Source organism: Ambystoma mexicanum, chromosome 4q, assembly GCF_040938575.1.
Source record: "Ambystoma mexicanum isolate Mex_15411 chromosome 4q, UKY_AmexF1_1, whole genome shotgun sequence".
Taxonomy (NCBI): domain Eukaryota; kingdom Metazoa; phylum Chordata; class Amphibia; order Caudata; family Ambystomatidae; genus Ambystoma; species Ambystoma mexicanum.
Window position 1 is genome coordinate 861386976 of NC_090928.1, and position 21275 is coordinate 861408250.

The 21275-nt window shown below is 48.3% G+C and overlaps 1 protein-coding gene across 1 annotated transcript in view; it reads right to left on the minus strand.

Moving 5' to 3' along the window:
* Positions 1–21275, minus strand: part of TTC7A (tetratricopeptide repeat domain 7A) — a 2220458-nt gene that overhangs the window by 1324104 nt on the left and 875079 nt on the right. The gene's annotated exons all lie outside the window — the stretch shown is intronic.

Consider the following 21275-nt stretch of genomic DNA (forward strand, 5'->3'; position numbering starts at 1 on the left):
GGGGATGCAATAATTGGTAAGTTTTACCAACACATTGAGGACCCTGAGAACTTTCCCCTGACGGATACCGATTACATTGAGAAGGAGGACCTTAGAGTGTTGATGAAATGTCCAAAAATGTTTCGAATCCAAGACGGTTTGTTGGTAAGGAAATCCCAAGCTGCCCATGATCAGTGGGGGGTTCCTACCTCAATCCGAAGCCTGATGTTAAGTCACGCCCATGATGCGGCCACCGCCGATCATAGAGGGTTTCACACAACACTGGAAATCTTAAGAGAGGTTGCATACTGACCACACATGGGGCAGGACCTCGACCAATACTTGAAGGGGTGTCTTGTGTGTGCACAATTTCAGCCAACATCCCTCACACACCGGGCGCCTCTCCAAAAGAGGGGGATGACACTGCCATGGTCAGATTTGCAAATCGACTTCGTAGGCCCTGTGACTCGCTCGTCTAGAGGAAACAAGTACATGTTGATGGTCACATGCTTGTTTACCAAGTGGGTGGAATGTCTCCCGGCCCCAAACTGCAAGGCAGAAACAGCAGCTGCCCTGATGATTAACCACATCTTTTCCCGTTTTGGTCTACCTCAAAGGATTGAGTCAGACAGAGGTAGCAATTTCACCAGCGAGGTAATGACAAAGAAGTGGGAGATACTGGTGGTCAAAAGGAAGCTATATATTGCTTACCGACCAGCTTCTTCTGGGGCAGTAGAACGCTATAACCGAACCATTGTGAGCATCTTAAAAAAGTTTGTGGCAGATTCTGGGCCAAGTTGGGATATCCGATTACCTCTGGTCCTAATGGCCATCAGATCTACCCCTTTATCTGCAACTAAATGTCACTATTTGAGCTGATGACTGGACGCAAGATGGTGCTTCCCCAGCATTTGCTCTACAGGACCCAAGAGCAGATGTTGATCAATGCCTCCACAACTCATGAGTATGTGGAGAATTTGAGGAAACACCTCCAACATGCATTTGCCTATGCTCAGCGGAATCTCGAAAGATCAGCTGATAGCATGAAGACCCATTACGATTTGAAAACTTCCAGGAAAGTATATAATGTGGGAGACCAGGTCTATCTATACAATTTCCAAAGAAACCAGGCCAAATAGTGAAAATGTTTGCCTACATGGAAGGGACCGTTTGAAATTATAGACACGATCTCCCCAGTACCTTATAAGATCCGCATCCCCAAAGGTAGTCTGGCGGAAGGGGAAGACAAGTGGGTACATATAAATCAGCTAAAGTGTTGCCATCCCAGGCACACTCTGCAGCAACTGGAGGAATCCTCTCAGGTTAATTCAGTTCCAACCCTAAAATATCCCGCATATAGTCTCTAAAATATCATGATTCTGGTATGAAAATGTTTCCTGTTATATCTTGTTTTTTAAAATAAGACTGCAAAATGTATCTGGATGTATAAAATGTATATGTTTGCCACACCATTAATAGTAGTGGAAAAATGTCTAGGAATGTGTATTGCCGCTTTGCTTTATCATCCTAGGAGAGATGAAACCATGGAGACTGACCAAGGAGAACGACCTGGAGACCGGGAGCAAAGATCCGAGGGGCCCGGGGTACCGCCTTATACTCCCATCAGGACTGGCAAGGAGAACTGATCGAACGACCCTGATGAAGGGAAATACTGAACTGTGCCATCTGCGGAATCGAAAGATGATGATGCGGACATCCTAGCACGTGGATCAAAACATCCTTTTCACCCGACTTCCCCTCAACTCGAAATCAAAGCGCAGTCGGACGGGGGGCTTGTCAGGGGTTTTGACCCATGTTCGAGTTATTATGCTGCAACATTTGGTGCTGTGGGCTTAGGAAATCCAAGATGGCGGAAAACCCCACATTTGCGCCAGGATCCAGGAAAACCGCGCAGTTTTTGCGCACACCAAAATGGTCGCCTGACCTAACACCCACCATTGCGAGCGTGATGGGCCAAGAGTGCCATGGGTGAAATGTGTGCAAAAGGAAAAACAGCAGTGCCAGTTGGCTCAAAACGCGCTTTGAAATCACCTTTGTTTCTCTGAAATGCAAGCTAAAAATGCCTATTTTAAATATTCAAAGATCTCACTGAACACCAGCAGACATTTGGCAGAATGTATTCTTGTGGGCATACAAAATCTGGAAAGAGAAAGAGCCAAAATAATGTTCATAATGAAACTGGCTGAGCCGTGGATGTCAGCAGCTGAAGTGAAATTGGACTGAAAGACACTAAAATCTAAATGTTTAAATTAAATGAGTGACCTACTGTTGAGTGTCACATAGTTTGCAATTCCTTAAATGTCACAGTTTTGAACATAGAATCAGTGTTCTAGCTGCATGTGTAAAAACTGCAAGTTTGGTTTGAATGTAGAAAACTGGGAACCAAAGTGACATTTCACTGTAGCCTGGCTTAAAGAGATTGAATTCTGCCTGACAACTACCCCGACAGGAGTTGAAACTTGATCAGCAGCTGTGTTCCCAGGCCTGGTTGCATTCTGCTGCCCCTGCCAAAAGGAGATGACACCTCTCTGATTGAATTAGGGGAGTGGCACCTGGGGACTGCAGGAAACTGAACAAAGCACTGTCTTGGGCTCAGGCAAATGTTATATGGGGGGGTCGTAAAATAGCTTCCTCTTGGGAGAAGTGGGAGGAGAAGTGCCTCTGTGAGCAAGCTGAGCTTGGGGGAAGTGGACAAACCAGAAATTCCACCATGTGCTTCGGAAAAACCACACCCCTTTGGGGCCAGAGCATAATTGTAAAAAGATGGATAATTCATAGTGCGGACTTGTAAAAATTATAAATAATATCATCATTCTTGTGATTTTTATGTGCACATTTTAAGAGGTGTCAGGACTCGGTGGTATGTTCTGAGGAGTAGTAGCGGAAAATATGGTTGTTACTCCAAATCTATTCATGTTAAAAATCTGACACTTTATCATCTGAAACCCATATCCCTTGTGCACATTTGTGTAAAATCTGGAAAGGTTTAGAGGTTATCTGGATGAAAAGGGCAGAATTCTGTCAAAAGTGGACACGACATCTTACAAAGACAGGGATCGGATGGTTTGGTGCTACAGAAAATATGTTAACTGGACATATAATATTAGACAAATGGTACATAGATAAATGGGTATTTGGATCAGAAATAGATTTGTGTGCAATTTGACAAGGGGAGGATCCTCTGACCATAAACCTACCTCATCACTCTGACTCACTGTTCCCTTCTCAAATCAGGTCAAAGAGAAATCCTTGACCTATCAAATCGTGAGTGGGTTGGGCAAAGAAAGTTAGCATCCACACCCATTTTCAAAAGACATAAAAAGAGCCACTGTAAACCAGACAGGGACATTCACTTTCCACTTTCTTGTGGGACGCTTTGCCGGGAGACTCCAGACTTCAAATCCATCAATCTCCAGAGAGACCAGAGATCCAGAGAGACCAGATCACTATGCAGTGCTGAGAGCTGACCCAGATCGCTGTGCGCAGAACCTGTACCCATTGGCGAGAGAACCGCAGCCAATCCTGACCCGATCCGTGACGAAGTCGCATTCCTGTCCAAAATATAGTGTGAGTACTCAGCTAGAACTGTGCAAAACCAAACTCTTAGTTTAAAATAATCTAATTCAAACTATTTTAAACCTATTGAGAACTGCATTATAGAAATCGTGTCCCTCCTGTTGATTCAAAGCTGCAAAACTGTCATCTGTCATTCTTAGATTTACTTTTATTTTGAGAATCTACCTTCACAAAATCGTCCGTATCTCTTGAACTGTTTGTGATAGAAGCAAGATTTATTTTAAAGCTGAGATTCTCAGCTTTCCAACAAGCTCTAAACCGACTTGCTACTCCTTATGGTTCCTCCGTAATTGTGCTCGACGCACGCAACTAAATTGCCGCAATTTGACATTTTGCTTCATTCCAGCCATGTGCAAAAACATTTGTCTTTTGCTTCCATTACGGAATTCCGTTTTCAACCTGGTAACCATCCCTGAATCATTGATAGGGCTGGCCTGAACTGATTTAAAGTATCTCTCACTCACCCTGAACCTCTAGAGGGAATTAAAATAATTTTTAGCATATTTTTCCCTTCTTTGCATTCCACCTTTAAAGTACTTTGCCTGTGTTTAAAATCATCCCTGTTGCTCTCAGCTTGCTAGGGGGAACTGAATTCGTATTGTACTGTGATTGTATTCCGGAAGACTGTGTGTGTTACTTTCACCTCCTTACATTGCATCGAGGGGGGGGTGAATTGCCAAAAGGGGAAAAGTGATTATATTGTGTTTTGCTGAAATCATATTAAGTTTATTCCTGTGTTGCTTTTTCCACCCTGCATTTCCTTGTACCATATAAAGCATTCTCAGCTACCTTATCCTCTATACTACTCCTAAGTCATTAAACCAGTGTGCTAGTATAACATCATCCATTGTTGATCACTGTCCTATGTCTAAGTGTTTAATCAAATATTAATTTATTAGAAAAGTGTGATATATATCTATTGTTTAATTTTTCAAATAAACCTTTTCAATTTGCAAAACAAACCTACTTCTTGGCTCAGTGGGGTCAGGGGGATTCTCAGAGAGGGGCGTGATACAAGAGTTCATCATCCAGATTATAACTTGTCATAAAAATATATAAATAAGGGCTTCCCTTGAGCAATCCCAGACAAGGCACTGACTTAGTGGGAACGCTTGATTGGAGTCATTAATAGCTCTCAAAGATCTCAGCCACCTTTCAGGCTCTTCCTTTCTCTGACGTTTGCTGGATCCCTCTTCCCAACCTCGTCCGTATGCCTCCTTTCAACCTCAGCCTTGCTGATGATGGGCACTGTTCACTACCCTGTGGCCATCCTATGCAGGATTGTTTGCACCTAAGGGTGATAATAAGTGTTTCATCTGGGTAGTTGTACCGGGGAACGGGCACATAATTGACCTGCGTATGATGGGTATGTACAGCAATGTGGTGTAAGCCATATTTCGGCTTGGCCGCCATCTTGGATGTCAAATGCAAATTCAGTGTGCTGCTGGGCAAATCACTCTTTCACACCTCATCGTAGTCTGGCATCAGTCAGGTCAGCTCTGCCCCAGATGCCTCTGGCATCAGTCGCGAGGAATATCTGTGCTGGTAAGGCTTTTTCCTGGTTTTCTCCATTTTTGTTTGCACATGGGACCGAGATTTGCAGAGTCACCAGCAATATGTATGTGACATATGACAACTGCTTAAAGGGAAATGGTAAGTGCAGTACCTGTGTAAGTGCTCTTCCTTATACCTGGGACAAGGAAAAGGGATCTAGGGGATCACGCATATACCCCCTCCAGCATCACACGATGATTTTCAGGAGCTGACCCCCATAACAACTTAACCCACAACCCCAAGACTTTATCATATGTCCTTGAGCCCTGAACTCCCTAACAATTCTCTTGCCTGAAGTCCCTAGTGGAAGAGAGGACAATTGGCTAAGGCTGAAGAACCCAGGCAAGATGGAAATACTGATTGTGGGTTCTAAACTGAGGAGAGAATTGGGAGCATGGGAGCTGGCATTGATTAATGGTGTGTGACCTCTCCCTGTCATCAAAGCATGACATCTCAGAATCCTGTTTGATCAAAGACTTTATATGCCTGCACAATTTGTCTATAAGGGAAACACAAGCACGTCCCCATCTGTGCTCTCGTGTAAGACCCATTGTTTCCATCTGGCCTTTAATTTGTAGTGTTGTTTTAGAACCTTATGTGTGTTTATGTTTATTTTTAACAGTGTGGTGTTGAACTTCTAGCCCCTGCTGGAGTGCTCTAGCCCCTGTTGGAGAGCTCTAGCCCCTTGCCCGAATACTCTAGCCCATACCAGAGAGCTCTAGCCCCTGCTGGAGAGCTCTAGCCCCTGCTGGAGTGTTCTAGCCTTTGCTGGAGAGCTCTATCCCCTGTTAGAGCGAGCTCCAGTCCCTGCAGTAGTGATCACTAGCACCTGAAGTGCTCTAGCCCCTGCTGGTGTGTTCTAGTCCCTGCCAGAGTGCTTTAGCCCCTGCCAAAGAGCTCTAGACATGCTAGGGAGCACCGATCCCTGCTGGAGTGCTCTAGCCATGCTGGAGTGCTCTAGCCCATGGTGCAGTGCTCTAGAGCCTGCCGGAGAGCTCTAGCCCCTGCTGGAGTACTCTAGCCTATGTCAGAGAGCTCGACCTCTGCTGGAGAGCTCTAGTCCCTGTTGGATTGCTCTATCCCCTGCTGGTGTGTTCTAGTCCCTGCCAGAGTGCTATAGCTGCTGCTGGAATGCTCTAGCCCCTGCCAAAGAGATCAAGTCAATGCCAGAGAGCTCTAGCCTCAGATGGAGTGATCTAGCCCATGCTTGAGCACTCTTGCCCATGCTGCAGTGCTCTAGCCACTGCTGGAGCGCTCCAGTCCCTTTTGGAGAGCTCTAGTTCCTGTTGGAGAGCTCTAGCCCCTGCTGGAGTGCTCTAGCCCTGCTGGAGAGCTCTAGCCCCTGCCAGAATTGTCTAGCGCATGCCAGCAATCTATAGACCCCGCTGGAGTGATCTAGCCCCTGCCAGAAAGAGCTCTAGTCCCTGTTGGAGTGCTCTATCCCCTGTTGGAAATCTCTAGTCCCTGCTGGAGTGCTCTAGCCCTTACCGGAGAGCTCTACTCTAGGACAGAGAGCTCTGGCCCTAGCTGTTTTGAGCTTTAGTCCCTGTTGGAGTGCTCTAGCCCCTGCTTGAGAGTTCTAGCCCCTGCTGGTGTGTTCTAGTCCCTGCCAGAGTTCTTTAGCCCCTGCTGGAGAGCTCTAGCCCCTGCTGGAGAGATCTAGCTCCTGCTTGAGTGCTCTAGCCCCTGCCAGAGAGCTCTAGCCCCCGCTGGAGATCTCAAGCTCCTGCTTGAGCGCTGTGGCCTCAGCTGAAGTGCTTTAACTCCTGCTGGAGTGCTCTAGCCCAGAGGAAGAGTTGTAGCCCCTGCTGAATTGAACTCTATTTCCTGCTGTAGTGAGCTATAGTACATGCCGGAGTGCTCTAGCCCCTGCTGGCGAGTTCTAGTCTCTTTTGGAAAGCTCTAGCCCATGCTGGAGTGCTGTAGCCGTGTTGGAGAGCTCTAGCCCCTTGCCTGAATGCTCTAGCCCATACCAGAGAGCTCTAATCCCTGCAGGAGTGCTCTAGCCCCTGCCAGAGAGCTCTAGTCCCTGTTGGAGTGCTCTATCCTCTGTTGGAAATCTCTAGTTCCTGCTGGAGTGCTCTAGACCTTACTGGATAGCTCTAGACTAGGACAGAGAGCTCTGGCCCTATCTGTTTTGAGCTTTAGTCCCTGTTGGAGTGCTCTAGCCCCTGCTTGAGAGTTCTAGCCCCTGCTGGTGTGTTTTAGTCCCTGCCAGAGTGCTTTAGCCTCTGCTGGAGAGCTCTAGCCCCCACCGGAGAGCTCTAGCCCCCACCGGAGAGCTCTAGCCCCTGCTTGAGTGCTCTAGCCCCTGCCAGAGAGCTCTAGCCCTGCTGGAGAGCTCTAGCTCTAGTCCTTTCTATAAGGTAAACACAAGCACTGTGCTCTCGTGTAAGACCCATTGTTTCCATCTGGCCTTTAATTTGTAGTGTTGTTTTAGAACCTTATGTGTGTTTACGTTTATTTTTAACAGTGTGGTGCTGAACTTCTAGCCCATGCTGGAGTGCTCTAGCCCCTGTTGGAGAGCTCTACCCTCTTGCCCAAATGCTCTATCCCATACCAGAGAGCTCTAGTCCCTGCAAGAGTGTTGTAGCCCTTGCTGGAGAGCTCTAGCCCCTGCTGGAGTGTTCTAGCCTTTGCTGGAGAGCTCTATCCCCTGTTAGAGTGAGCTCCAGTCCCTGCAGTAGTGATCACTAGCACCTGAAGTGCTCTAGCCCCTGCTGGTGTGTTCTAGTCCCTGCCAGAGTGCTTTAGCCCCTGCCAAAGAGCTCTAGACATGCTAGGGAGCACTGATCCATGCTGGAATGCTCTAGCCCCTGCTGTAGTGATCTAGACCCTGCCAGAGTGCCCTAGCCTATGCTGGAGAGCTCTACCCCTGCTTGAGTGATCTAGCCCTTGCCTGAGAGCTCTAGTCCCAGTTGGAGTGCTCTAGCCCCTGCTGGTGTGTTCTAGTCCCTGCCAGAGTGCTATAGCCGCTGCTGGAGAGCTCTAGCCCCTGCTGGAGAGATCTAGCTCCTGCTTGAGTGCTCTAGCCCCTGCCAGAGAGCTCTAGCCCCCGCTGGAGATCTCGAGCTCCTGCTTGAGCGCTGTGGCCTCAGCTGAAGTGCTTTAACTCCTGCTGGAGTGCTCTAGCCCAGCGGAAGAGTTGTAGCCCCTGCTGAATTGAACTCTATTTCCTGCTGTAGTGAGCTATAGCACATGCCGGAGTGCTCTAGCCCCTGCTGGCGAGTTCTAGTCCCTTTTGGAAAGCTCTAGCCCATGCTGGAGTGCTGTAGCCGTGTTGGAGAGCTCTAGCCCCTTGCCTGAATGCTCTAGCCCATACCAGAGAGCTCTAATCCCTGCAGGAGTGCTCTAGCCCCTGCCAGAGAGCTCTAGTCCCTGTTGGAGTGCTCTATCCTCTGTTGGAAATCTCTAGTTCCTGCTGGAGTGCTCTAGCCCTTACTGGAGAGCTCTAGACTAGGACAGAGAGCTCTGGCCCTATCTGTTTTGAGCTTTAGTCCCTGTTGGAGTGCTCTAGCCCCTGCTTGAGAGTTCTAGCCCCTGCTGGTGTGTTTTAGTCCCTGCCAGAGTGCTTTAGCCTCTGCTGGAGAGCTCTAGCCCCCACCGGAGAGCTCTAGCCCCTGCTTGAGTGCTCTAGCCCCTGCCAGAGAGCTCTAGCCCTGCTGGAGAGCTCTAGCTCTAGTCCTTTCTATAAGGTAAACACAAGCACTGTGCTCTCGTGTAAGACCCATTGTTTCCATCTGGCCTTTAATTTGTAGTGTTGTTTTAGAACCTTATGTGTGTTTACGTTTATTTTTAACAGTGTGGTGCTGAACTTCTAGCCCATGCTGGAGTGCTCTAGCCCCCGTTGGAGAGCTCTACCCTCTTGCCCAAATGCTCTATCCCATACCAGAGAGCTCTAGTCCCTGCAAGAGTGTTGTAGCCCTTGCTGGAGAGCTCTAGCCCCTGCTGGAGTGTTCTAGCCTTTGCTGGAGAGCTCTATCCCCTGTTAGAGTGAGCTCCAGTCCCTGCAGTAGTGATCACTAGCACCTGAAGTGCTCTAGCCCCTGCTGGTGTGTTCTAGTCCCTGCCAGAGTGCTTTAGCCCCTGCCAAAGAGCTCTAGACATGCTAGGGAGCACTGATCCATGCTGGAATGCTCTAGCCCCTGCTGTAGTGATCTAGACCCTGCCAGAGTGCCCTAGCCTATGCTGGAGAGCTCTACCCCTGCTTGAGTGATCTAGCCCTTGCCTGAGAGCTCTAGTCCCCGTTGGAGTGCTCTAGCCCCTGCTGGTGTGTTCTAGTCCCTGCCAGAGTGCTATAGCCGCTGCTGGAATGCCCTGGCCCCTGCCAAAGAGATCTAGCCACTGCCAGAGAGCTCTAGCCTCAGATGGAGTGATCTAGCCCATGCTAGAGAGCTCTTGCCCATGCTGCAGTGCTCTAGCCACTGCGTGAGTGCTCCAGTCCCTTTTGGAGTGCTCTAGCCCTGCTGGAGAGCTCTAGCCCCTGCCGAAATACTCTAGCCCATGCCAGCGATCTATAGACCCTGTTGAAGTTATCTAGCCCCCGCCAGAGAGCTCTAGTCCCTGATGTATTGCTCTAGCCCCTGCTGGATAGTTCTAGACCCTGCTGAATTGAACTCTATTGCCTGCTGAAGTGAGCTCTAGCCCCTGCTGGAGTACTCTAGCCCCTGCTGGCGAGTTCTAGCCCCTTTTGGAAACCTCTATCCCCTGATGGAGTGCTCTAACCCCTGTTGGAGAGCTCTAGCCTCTTGCCCGAATGCTCTAGCCCATACCAGAGCGCTCTAGTCCCTGCAGGAGTGCTCTATCCCCTGCCAGAGAGCTCCAGTCCCTGTTGGAGTGCTCTATCCCCTGTTGGAAATCTCTAGTCCCTGCTGGAGTGCTCTAGCCCTTACTGGAGAGATCTAGACTAGGACAGAGAGCTCTGGCCCTATCTGTTTTGAGCTTTAGTCCCTGTTGGAGTGCTCTAGCCCCTGCTTGAGAGTTCTAGCCCCTGCTGGTGTGTTTTAGTCCCTGCCAGAGTGCTTTAGCCTCTGCTGGAGAGCTCTAGCCCCCACCGGACGGCTCTAGCCCCTGCTTAAGTGCTCTAGCCCCTGCTTGAGTGCTCAAGCCCCTGCCAGAGAGCTCTAGCCCCGCTGGAGAGCTCTAGCTCTAGTCCTTTCTATAAGGTAAACACAAGCACGTCCCCATCTGTGCTCTCGTGTAAGACCCATTGTTTCCATCTGGCCTTTAATTTGTAGTGTTGTTTTAGAACCTTATGTGTGTTTATGTTTATTTTTAACAGTGTGGTGTTGAACTTCTAGCCCCTGCTGGAGTGCTCTAGCCCCTTTTGGAGAGCTCTAGCCCCTTGCCCGAATACTCTAGCCCATACCAGAGAGCTCTAGCCCCTGCTGGAGAGCTCTAGCCCCTGCTGGAATGTTCTAGCCTTTGCTGGAGAGCTCTATCCCCTGTTAGAGTGAGCTCCAGTCCCTGCAGTAGTGACCACTAGCACCTGAAGTGCTCTAGCCCCTGCTGGTGTGTTCTAGTCCCTTCCAGAGTGCTTTAGCCCCTGCCAAAGAGCTCTAGACATGCTAGGGAGCACTGATCCCTGCTGGAATGCTCTAGCCCCTGCTGTAGTGATCTAGACCCTGCCAAAGTGCCCTAGCCTATGCTGGAGAGCTCTACCCCTGCTTGAGTGATCTAGCCCTTGCCTGAGAGCTCTAATCCCCGTTGGAGTGCTCTAGCCCCTGCTGGTGTGTTCTAGTCCCTGCCAGAGTGCTATAGCCGCTGCTGGAATGCCCTGGCCCCTGCCAAAGAGATCTAGCCACTGCCAGAGAGCTCTAGCCTCAGATGGAGTGATCTAGCCCATGCTAGAGAGCTCTTTCCCATGCTGCAGTGCTCTAGCCACTGCGTGAGTGCTCCAGTCCCTTTTGGAGTGCTCTAGCCCTGCTGGAGAGCTCTAGCCCCTGCCGAAATACTCTAGCCCATGCCAGCGATCTATAGCCCCTGTTGAAGTTATCTAGCCCCCGCCAGAGAGCTCTAGTCCCTGATGTATTGCTCTAGCCCCTGCTGGATAGTTCTAGACCCTGCTGAATTGAACTCTATTGCCTGCTGAAGTGAGCTCTAGCCCCTGCTGGAGTACTCTAGCCCCTGCTGGCGAGTTCTAGCCCCTTTTGGAAACCTCTATCCCCTGATGGAGTGCTCTAACCCCTGTTGGAGAGCTCTAGCCTCTTGCCCGAATGCTCTAGCCCATACCAGAGCGCTCTAGTCCCTGCAGGAGTGCTCTATCCCCTGCCAGAGAGCTCCAGTCCCTGTTGGAGTGCTCTATCCCCTGTTGGAAATCTCTAGTCCCTGCTGGAGTGCTCTAGCCCTTACTGGAGAGATCTAGACTAGGACAGAGAGCTCTGGCCCTATCTGTTTTGAGCTTTAGTCCCTGTTGGAGTGCTCTAGCCCCTGCTTGAGAGTTCTAGCCCCTGCTGGTGTGTTTTAGTCCCTGCCAGAGTGCTTTAACCTCTGCTGGAGAGCTCTAGCCCCCACCGGAGAGCTCTAGCCCCTGCTTAAGTGCTCTAGCCCCTGCTTGAGTGCTCTAGCCCCTGCCAGAGAGCTCTAGCCCCGCTGGAGAGCTCTAGCTCTAGTCCTTTCTATAAGGTAAACACAAGCACGTCCCCATCTGTGCTCTTGTGTAAGACCCATTGTTTCCATCTGGCCTTTAATTTGTAGTGTTGTTTTAGAACCTTATGTGTGTTTATGTTTATTTTTAACAGTGTGGTGTTGAACTTCTAGCCCCTGCTGGAGTGCTCTAGCCCCTGTTGGAGAGCTCTAGCCCCTTGCCCGAATACTCTAGCCCATACCAGAGAGCTCTAGCCCCTGCTGGAGAGCTCTAGCCCCTGCTGGAGTGTTCTAGCCTTTGCTGGAGAGCTCTATCCCCTGTTAGAGTGAGCTCCAGTCCCTGCAGTAGGGAGCTCTAGCACCTGAAGTGCTCTAGCCCCTGCTGGTGTGTTCTAGTCCCCGCCAGAGTGCTTTAGCCCCTGACAAAGAGCTCTAGACCCGCTAGGGAGCACTGACTCCTGCTGGAATACTCTAGACCCTTCTGGAGTGCTCTAGACCCTGCCGGAGTGCTCTAGCCTATGCTGGAGAGCTCTACCCCTGCTTGAGTGGTCTAGCCCCTGCCTGAGAGCTCTAGTCCCTGTTGGAGTGCTCTCGCCCCTACCGGTGTGTTCTAGTCCCTGCCAGAGTGCTCTAGTCACTGCTGGAATGCTCTAACCCCTGCCAAAGAGATCTAGCCACTGCCAGAGAGCTCTAGCCTCAGATGGAGTGATCTAGCCCATGCTAGAGCGATCTTGCCCATGCTGCAGTGCTGTAGCCATGGCTGGAGTGCTCCAGTCCCTTTTGGAGCGCTCTAGCCCCTGTTGGAGTGCTCTAGCCCTGCTGGAGAGCTCTAGCCCCTGGCGAAATGCTCTAGCCCATGCCAGTGATCTATAGCCACTGTTGGAGTTATCTAGCCCCCACCAGAGAGCTCTAGTCCCTGATATAGTGCTCTAGCCCCTGCTGGAGTGCTTTAGCTCCTGCTGGAGTGCTCTAGCCCTGCTGGAGTACTCTAGCCCCTGCTGGTGAGTTCTAGCCCCTTTTGGAAAGCTCTATCCCCTGCTGGAGTGCTCTAGCCCCTGTTGGAGAGCTCTAGCCCCTTGCCCGAATGCTCTAGGCCATACCAGAGTGCTCTAGTCCCTGCAGGAGCGCTCTAGCCCCTGCCAGAGAGCTCTAGTCCCTGTTGGAGTGCTCTAGCCCCTGTTGGAAATATCTAGTCCCTGCTGGAGTGCTCTAGCCCTTACTGGAGAGCTCTAGACTAGGACAGAGAGCTCTGGCCCTAGCTGTTTTGAGCTCTAGTCCCTGTTGGAGTGCTCTAGCCCCTGCTGGAGAGCTCTAGACTAGGAGAGGGAGCTCTGGCCCTCGCTGTTTTGAGCTCTAGTCCCTGTTGGAGTGCTCTAGCCCCTGCTGGAGAGCTCTAGACTAGGACAGGGAGCTCTGGCCCTAGCTGTTTTGAGCTCTAGTCCTCGCTGGAGAGCTCTGGCCCCTGTTTGAGTGCTCTAGCCCCTGCCAGAGAGCTCTAGCCCCTACCAGAGAGCGCTAGTCCATGTTGGAGTGCTCTAGCCTAGAAACGCTTGTGTGCAGGCGTGATATAAATGACTTATCATATCATAACTATTCATCTACTTTCTTAAACGCTCTAAGAATGAACTCATGCTAAATTGATGCTGAAGAATGAGTGCATTTATTTCGGGTTATTGTGAAGTGCTGGCGTGTTGCAGCACTCAGGTGTGTGATGCATCGGCAGGCTCTTCTCTTGCACGGGGAACTCATGAATGTCTCAGGGAATTAAACCAAACCGTGCAGGGGGATGGTTGCTCTCTGCGAGGATGGTACCTAGTGTTAGAGCGAGGAGGGTGCACGCCGGTGTCATCGCTGTTAGGCGGGAAATGTCTCCTTGAAGATCCATATTTTATGGTTATTCCAGAGGGCTCCTAATTGGGGGGAAATCGGATCGGGGCAAATAAAAAGGCAGAACTCCTGCACCCTTAGGGCAGGAGCACCCACTATAAAATCTGGCAGTGGCGGGAGGGTTGCGAGAGATCAGCACCACACTGGCATTGGGGCATGGCCCCTAGAAACTCAGCCCTACCCCCTTGGCCTCTACTGGCACTATACACTGAAAGAATGTTAAACCTGGGCATTTGTCGCAGTGGAATTACCTGCTGTACTCTCACTCACCCAGAATGTTCCAATCGTTGGGAAAATGTACACCCCATAAAGGTGGGCATTATACATTGTGTAATACAGCCCTTTTGATGATGATTAGTTATTTCTATAGTGCCTTTGCCATCGCACTATACATAGGATATATGTACATACAATTAGCACAGCCCCGAAGTTGGTACTCATTTGTCGACCTCGGATGGATGAAAGACTGCGTTGACCTTGCTGGGATTCCAGGCGACAACTAGAAGATCACACCATAACCGCAACAGCGAGCGTTTAACTCGCTGAGCTATCCCACCGGTTTGTCTATATTTTGCTGCTGCCATGGGGTCCCAATACGAATTAGTGACCGGTAATATGACATTAGTCCGCATTGCAGAACATGTGTAGCATTCAATGTGCCGCAGAGGGAGAACGAAGGGACGAGTTTAAAATATGCATCCACGAGCTCAGACCCATCCATCTATTTACCTTTATGCTTGTGCAGAGCTCCAGAGAAATGCAAGCTCACTGCAGTCAGTGCCACTTAGAAAAGCAATAATTCATGGCCGGGAGCGTGATAAAGTACGTGCCAGTCACCTACGATGGATTGTGAGGCACGCGGCCAAGTGCCAGAAGTGCTTAGCCAGAGGAAAGCGAACGCCTTTGCCTGGACTCCCAGGAGTGCATCGCTGCAATTATGCAGTCTTAATGTCAAAACAAAACTCATTATGCTTTTGCTCTAATAGAGCTGCTAAGCACATACTGCGCTATTAGCGGTTTCAGTTAATATTCCAGATTGGAGAGCAAAATGTACTCTTACTAAGCATGGTTTAGTTGGCCTCCTAGGCCCATAGAAAGGGAGCGAAATGTTTGTGGGGGCAGGGGGGCTGACAATATGGTGACAAGTAACACACCAATCATATAACATCACCTCAGAGTGAAGAAACTGTCTGTTTCGGGGGTATCAAGTGTGTACCCATCCTGACATGTCCTCTTGGCAAAAGGGCACACATAACATGGCAAAGGCCTGAGGGAGCGATGTGCCAGTGCTGCAACAGTGACTCCTCTATGGGATCCATGAATAGGTAGCATATGGCCTGCCAGTTCCCACCTCTAGTCCTCGCAACCCACCACCCTGCTCACCATGGCACCAGGCAATCCCCTTGTTGGAACACAGCCGACAGGGGTGCACTGCGAACCAAAAGAAGCCCTGGAAAGAATGTGCAAACTGGCCCCCATACTACACATTTTCAGCAAGCTCAACACCTTCCCTATGAGAACATTTGGAAATAAAATAGGTTACCACACAAAAGAGGCTCAGGGTGCAGGGGCCGACTGGGAAATCTCCAAAGTTCCCTATAGTTAGTACCAGCTGGTTATTAAGGCACTGGCAGAATGCAGAATGGCAATTCTTTCCTATGGGCTAAAGAGAAGAACGTGACACCTCTGTGCCCTGCCCTTAACCCAGCAGTTTAGAGTCCATAATCATTGTGTTTTCAAAACAAAAATATGTAATAATAAAAGTTGCATTAATACTTTGTCACTGGTTGTTGTAAAGAGGGCAGTGTATACTTAGGCCGTGAAGGACAGACCACAATCTCCACTGCCCTTATTGCTGATTTTTAGGGCATATGTCCGTCTTCATCTAGATCTTTCACTCCCCAACCCTCTGACATTCAACTAACCTGAGGGTAGTGCAGGATGAGGTCATACACAACTGACATTGCGGTCTAGTTTAAGACAGTTGAAGAGTGATCTGGTGTATTCACATCCCTGAAGTCCAAATGGATTCCTCCAGATCAACAACTCTACTCATCACTTGTAGAGTACCGCCAGGATTAATCCTCTCTGGCATGACCGTCAACCTTTACATGGAACCGCCTGGAACCCTTCTGGCTAAACAACATCCACATACACCAATACGCAGATGACATGCATCTCTACCTCAAAATATCTTCCATCAAAGACATCCCTATTTCACATTGATCCAGTCCTCAATGTCCAGTGCTAACATGAAACTGAACTTGTCAAAGACAGAATTCCTACTGATGTCCAATAACACCGAACAGCCTGACATCCAGACCAGGATCTCCACTATGAACCTCACAGGCTTCACTCCCTCAGTTGACCACCTTCGTAAAGTCTCTTGTGTTCTACATCAACTGACACCTCTCCTTCAAATGGCACATTGCAAGGTAGACACAAGTAGAACATTAAGCACTTCATACCAGGAAACAACAAGCCTTGATCCTCTCCTTCTGGAAGGCCTTTCCGGCCACCTCTCTGGCACTCCTGAGATGTATTCTACATGTTGCAGCATGAATCAAAGTACTCTGCAAATGCAACTACATAACCCAACCCTCATCGAACTGCACTTGCTTCCACTACAAGCACATATCACCTTCAAATCTTGCTGCATCATCAACAAGGTCATCGCCCACAAGTCCCCAAGCTGCCTTGCTGACAAGCTCTGCATCTCCAGGAGACGTATGATCCACCAGATGTAAGGACATGCACAAACCTGAACTGCACCGGTGCAGGATTGAAAGAACCGGACGACAAGGCTCCTCCCTGTCAACACAAGACTTGCCCCATCTCTTCACATTTCAGGAAGTAGCTTACGATGCTCCTCTTCAAGGTATAGCACCTCCCTAAAACCTAGTCCCACGCACACTCTCCGCCTCACCTGAGACTGCGTGATATGTCCCCATCCTGTCATCTCCCTTGCTGCCAAATTGCCAGCCCACCCTTCCCCTGCCCTGTTGTTAACTACCCCTCTCTTGAATCTAGTTCCCTTATTGTGTACTTTCACCTGAGGCTTGTAAAGTGCTCTGTAGCTTCCTGAAGCTACACTTGCACTCAATAAATACTCTAATAATATCTAATAATAAAAGTATGCTTACCACCTCTCCCCGTGACCAGTCCCCACTTACAAACTGGTGGCATCACCAAGTTGCTGTTTGAGAGTCTCCCACCAACAATGCGATCACATGTGGTAACATACAAACACGGACCATACGTCGTTTCAGTGAATGAAACACTTGTGAAACTCTTGTGTACGAGCGCGATAGAAATAAAATATCAATCAATCAATGCTGCATTCACCAGGACAGGAATTGCCAATTTAGCTCCAGAAAGCTAATGACGATATATCCTGAGGTTGGAAAAATGGGCAGACTTTGGCGATATAACCTTAGCCTAAAAACACATTGTAGGAGACTGCTGACACGTAGTTGGGGATTTTATTGAAAACGAATACAGTGGCTGACATTTCTACAATTGGTGAAATAAATAGGCACATAACAAATATGCAGTTCATTATATCAGAAAACATAGGTCTTGGCTGATATGCTGATGCTTAACTAGGCTGCATGGAACATGTTGGGATAGAGAGGTTTTGTCATGGGAGATTACATCGAATTTGGATTCATCAACACATTTTGACCCAGATATATGTGGGGGGTGGGTATAGGCAAATAATGCAGCAAAACGGACCACAAAAAAAAGGATGACATCGAATTTGATGTAATCTTTTCGATCAAGCCAAATATAACCAACATGTGTGTTACACTGTGGATTAGTGATTGTGATATGGTCAGAACTTGAGGGTGTTCTCACTTCTTCTCCCCATGCATCCTCCTCTCGGGTGGCCAGGGAGAGGCCATCGGTCTTGGATCCTGACCCTAAGGGTGGACATGCGAGGGTGGATCACCTGAGTGTGGGAGACTTGGGGAGTGGAGAGAAGACGTACTTAGGTGAGACATGGTTGGTACTCCCCATTTCCCTTTCATAATGAGTACTCTGTCCCTCAAGCCTTTATAGGCTATTGTCGATACCTTCCCTGTTTTCCCTTTAAAACCTTACCCAAGAAACACCAGTTTGGTACTGTGACGAGGAAGAGACAAACTAGAGAAATGAAAGCAAACCTCTCCAGAGAAGCGGCTTGGCAGGCGGAGTGCTAGAGACCCTTTGGAAGATGCAGAGTGTATGCAGCAGGAAGCAAAGCTGAAGGACGCTAGAATCCAGTGGTGAAACTAGAGAGAGAGAGACCAGCGTGACCCAGCAAAGCAGTCGCAGGAATCCTGAGCAGCAGGAGAATGGTTGCAGGGTGAGCAAAGCCACGGAGAGCCACCGCAAGACTGAGCGAGGTGACACTCTGGAATGCAACAGCTTGAGCCAGCAGGAGACCTTGCGGGCAAGCCATACACTCTGACAGATGAGTCTATCAAGAAGATGGAACAAAGGGATGGCAGGTGAACACACAAAGTGAGTAATGAATATTGAGGTGAATGAAAGCAAGTATTTATTTGAATACCGATTTGATTGAAAGCAAGTTTAAGCACAGTTGAATACTGATCTTGGTGAAAGAAAGTTTGTTATGTAAGGAACTGTATGATACGAGAAAACAAGCACTGGCAAAAGGCAAGAGACTACAATGAACTGTATGATATGAGAAAATAAGCATTGGCAGAAGCAAAGACAATAAGAAAGAACTGCATGGTATGAGAGAACAAGCATCGGCAAAACTCAAGTGAATGAAAGAAACTGTTTGATATGAGAAAACAAACATGGAAAAAAAGCCAAGACAATTCAAAGAGCTGCATGGTATGAGAAAACAAACATTGGCAAAAGCCAAGAAATTGCAAGGAACTGTATGATATGGGAAAACAAGCCTTCCCTAGACTCAAGAGAATTCAAAGAATTGTATGTTATGAGAAAACAAGCATATGCAAGTACCAAGACAATTCAGGGAACTGTATGATATGAGAAAAACAAAAATTGGCAAGAGTCAAGAGAATTCAAGTAACTATATGATATAAGAAAACAAGCATTGGCCCAAGCCTGGAGAATATAAGAGGGTGCAACACATATATGGTGGCAAATCAAGCCATGATACAATATCAAGAGGCAGTGGATGATGTGAATGAGTCGAGCACTACTGCCAAGCTGAAGCAGTGGCAACTTGTTGATGGAAAGGAAGCCAGCAAGGTGTATCGGTTGCGTGACATGTAATGGGTGGACTGTGTGGTTCGACAACTGTGCCTAGACCGAGTACACCCCTATATGGAAAAGCCACTGAAAGCACACACAGAGAAGCTTGTGTTTGAATTGCAAAGGAGCCTTTGTGCGATTTGAAGTCAAGGAACAGAACTGCATATGTGAATTGGTGAAAGGTAACCATATCAGCAGAACTGGGAAGTGTCCTAAGGAATTGTGTTGTTTTGGAAAGTTGAAAGACTTGAACTTTTTGGGAAGGGAACCCCTATACATTGTGAACTATCTTGAACTTGGGTAAGGGAAAGCTGATTACAAGCCAGAAGCTCTGAACTCTTATTTGAACATTCTTTATTTTGCTGCCATCCCTACACATTGTATGCATTTAGATATGAGTACAAGTGTAGGTTTTGGACACAGACAGCCATTTGGACTTCCTGTCACAGACTATCTTTAGTTTTCTTTAGGTAGGGAAATCCCAGGTTAGCATAGGGCAAGATAGGCCTTAGTCCAACTTGCAATTTTAATTAAAATAAAGTTTGAAGATCAAACTTTAATCTATTGCCTGTGTCTCATTCGGAGATGCCTTCACAGCTGTCACAGGTATTTGTAGTGATTCATCAGTAAACTGTGCATACTCCCTAGGCCTGGACGAACTTTCAAAAACAGACCAGTGCCGGCAGACAAATATTTCACAATGAGAAAGAGATGGGTTTATAGAAACGATTCCCTGATGAATTTGCAGGGGGCTTGCAGGTCTTGCAAAATGATTTGTTGTCCAATCAGAAGTGACATATCACTTCCAGTTCTTTTGTACGTTTTGCTATTGCTAGGCATTGAGAGTGAAGGTGTTACGCATGGCAGGCCCACACTTGGAATGTGTTTGGTGCATTTTAGAACTTCTGAGAAGTCTTTTGAGGGGTTTATCTATTTGTTGTTGGTCTTTTGTGAAGTTTCTTGCTGTAGTTAATATTTATTTAGTGTGTGATAATGACTTGCGTTAGTTTCCGCATATAAAAAAGACCAAGCAAGTTTTCTTTTCCTCTTGTGCCTTTCCCCTTTTGAAACTCGTTTTAAAAAAAAGTTTCTTACACCTATTGGTATTCCTAAAAAAAGCACACAAATGTTTACATTTTCCCCATCTGTGTTTGTTGTATACTGTTTTGTATAGTATTGTAGTAGTAATATTGGATGAGTATCGATTGGTGTTTTAGGTTTTAGTTGTAGTTTTTTGTGGTTATGTGTTGACATTTTGGGTTACTCTTGTCACTTGGTTGGGCACTGGTTCTCCCTGCTTCTGGTATATAAGTTATGCACACCTGCCCCATCTACACCTTAGACAGTGAATGGAACTGAAAGTGCAACTTCGCTTTTGGTCTTGGTAGATATTCATTGTCATGGTCCAATATCTGTGCATTTTCTTGCACTGGCACATGTACCCCATAGTGACTTGTGACAGGGTGTGTGGAAGGTGAGTTGGTTGACAGCTCAATTTTACCATGTGCAATTATGGCACTGCCAGCTGTAGGAGTGAAGAAACACTTCCCCTGCTTCTGGCTCGTTTAGATGCTAACCTGCTGTTCCAAATGTGTGCCACCTTCCAACTCCTTGAATATCTGCAGCACCCTCCAAGCAAAATTGGGTGGGTGTGCCTATGTCACAAGCTTCCCTCAGGGATTCCTAGCTTGTCCCACTCCTCTTCCCAGATGTCACCTGATCGCTTGTATCTTATCCAATCACTTGAAGAGATGGACGCTAAATGGTGTGTCACCCACAGTCTTGCCAATCTTTGTTGCTGCCTTCTGGGAAAATCATGGAAGTGCCCTTCTCCCACAATTGCTCTTCGGTTTCGAGGCCCCACACACTCCTCTTCCAATGTGTCTCCTGATGACATCTGTCTCATCTACTTGCATCAAAAGACACGCTGGGTCTCATTATGGATGTGGCGGTAAGGCATCAACGGTGCCGGTAGTGCTACCGGCGCCGTTGTTACCATACTGCCACATTATGAGTTCTGCTTGGGGGTGCTGGACTGCACGCCTGGTCTGACCAGAATGGGGATCGGGAGCCGGCCCACACCGGCAACCCCGAATGGGTAATTACTGGCCCATTCATCTCGTAATGGGCCGGTAATCGCCCATTCGCGGGAGCTGGTGGCGGTAGCGAATTTGGCTCTTTTAATAAAGGCACAGCTACCGCCAAACTCGTAATGAGGCCCACTGACTTCTACTTCACCTGCCACATTACCGAATGTCTGTTGCTCTCGCAAAACTTCCCTTCAGGGATTCCTGGCTCTTCCTGCTCTCCCACCAAGGTGTCACCCGATGGTACGCATCTCGTCCACTCACATCAAGATGTGGACAGGGACAATTTTGTCACCCATCACCTTCTGAATCTAGCATGCTACCAGCAAAGTCAAGAGTGTGTGCCTCTCCCAC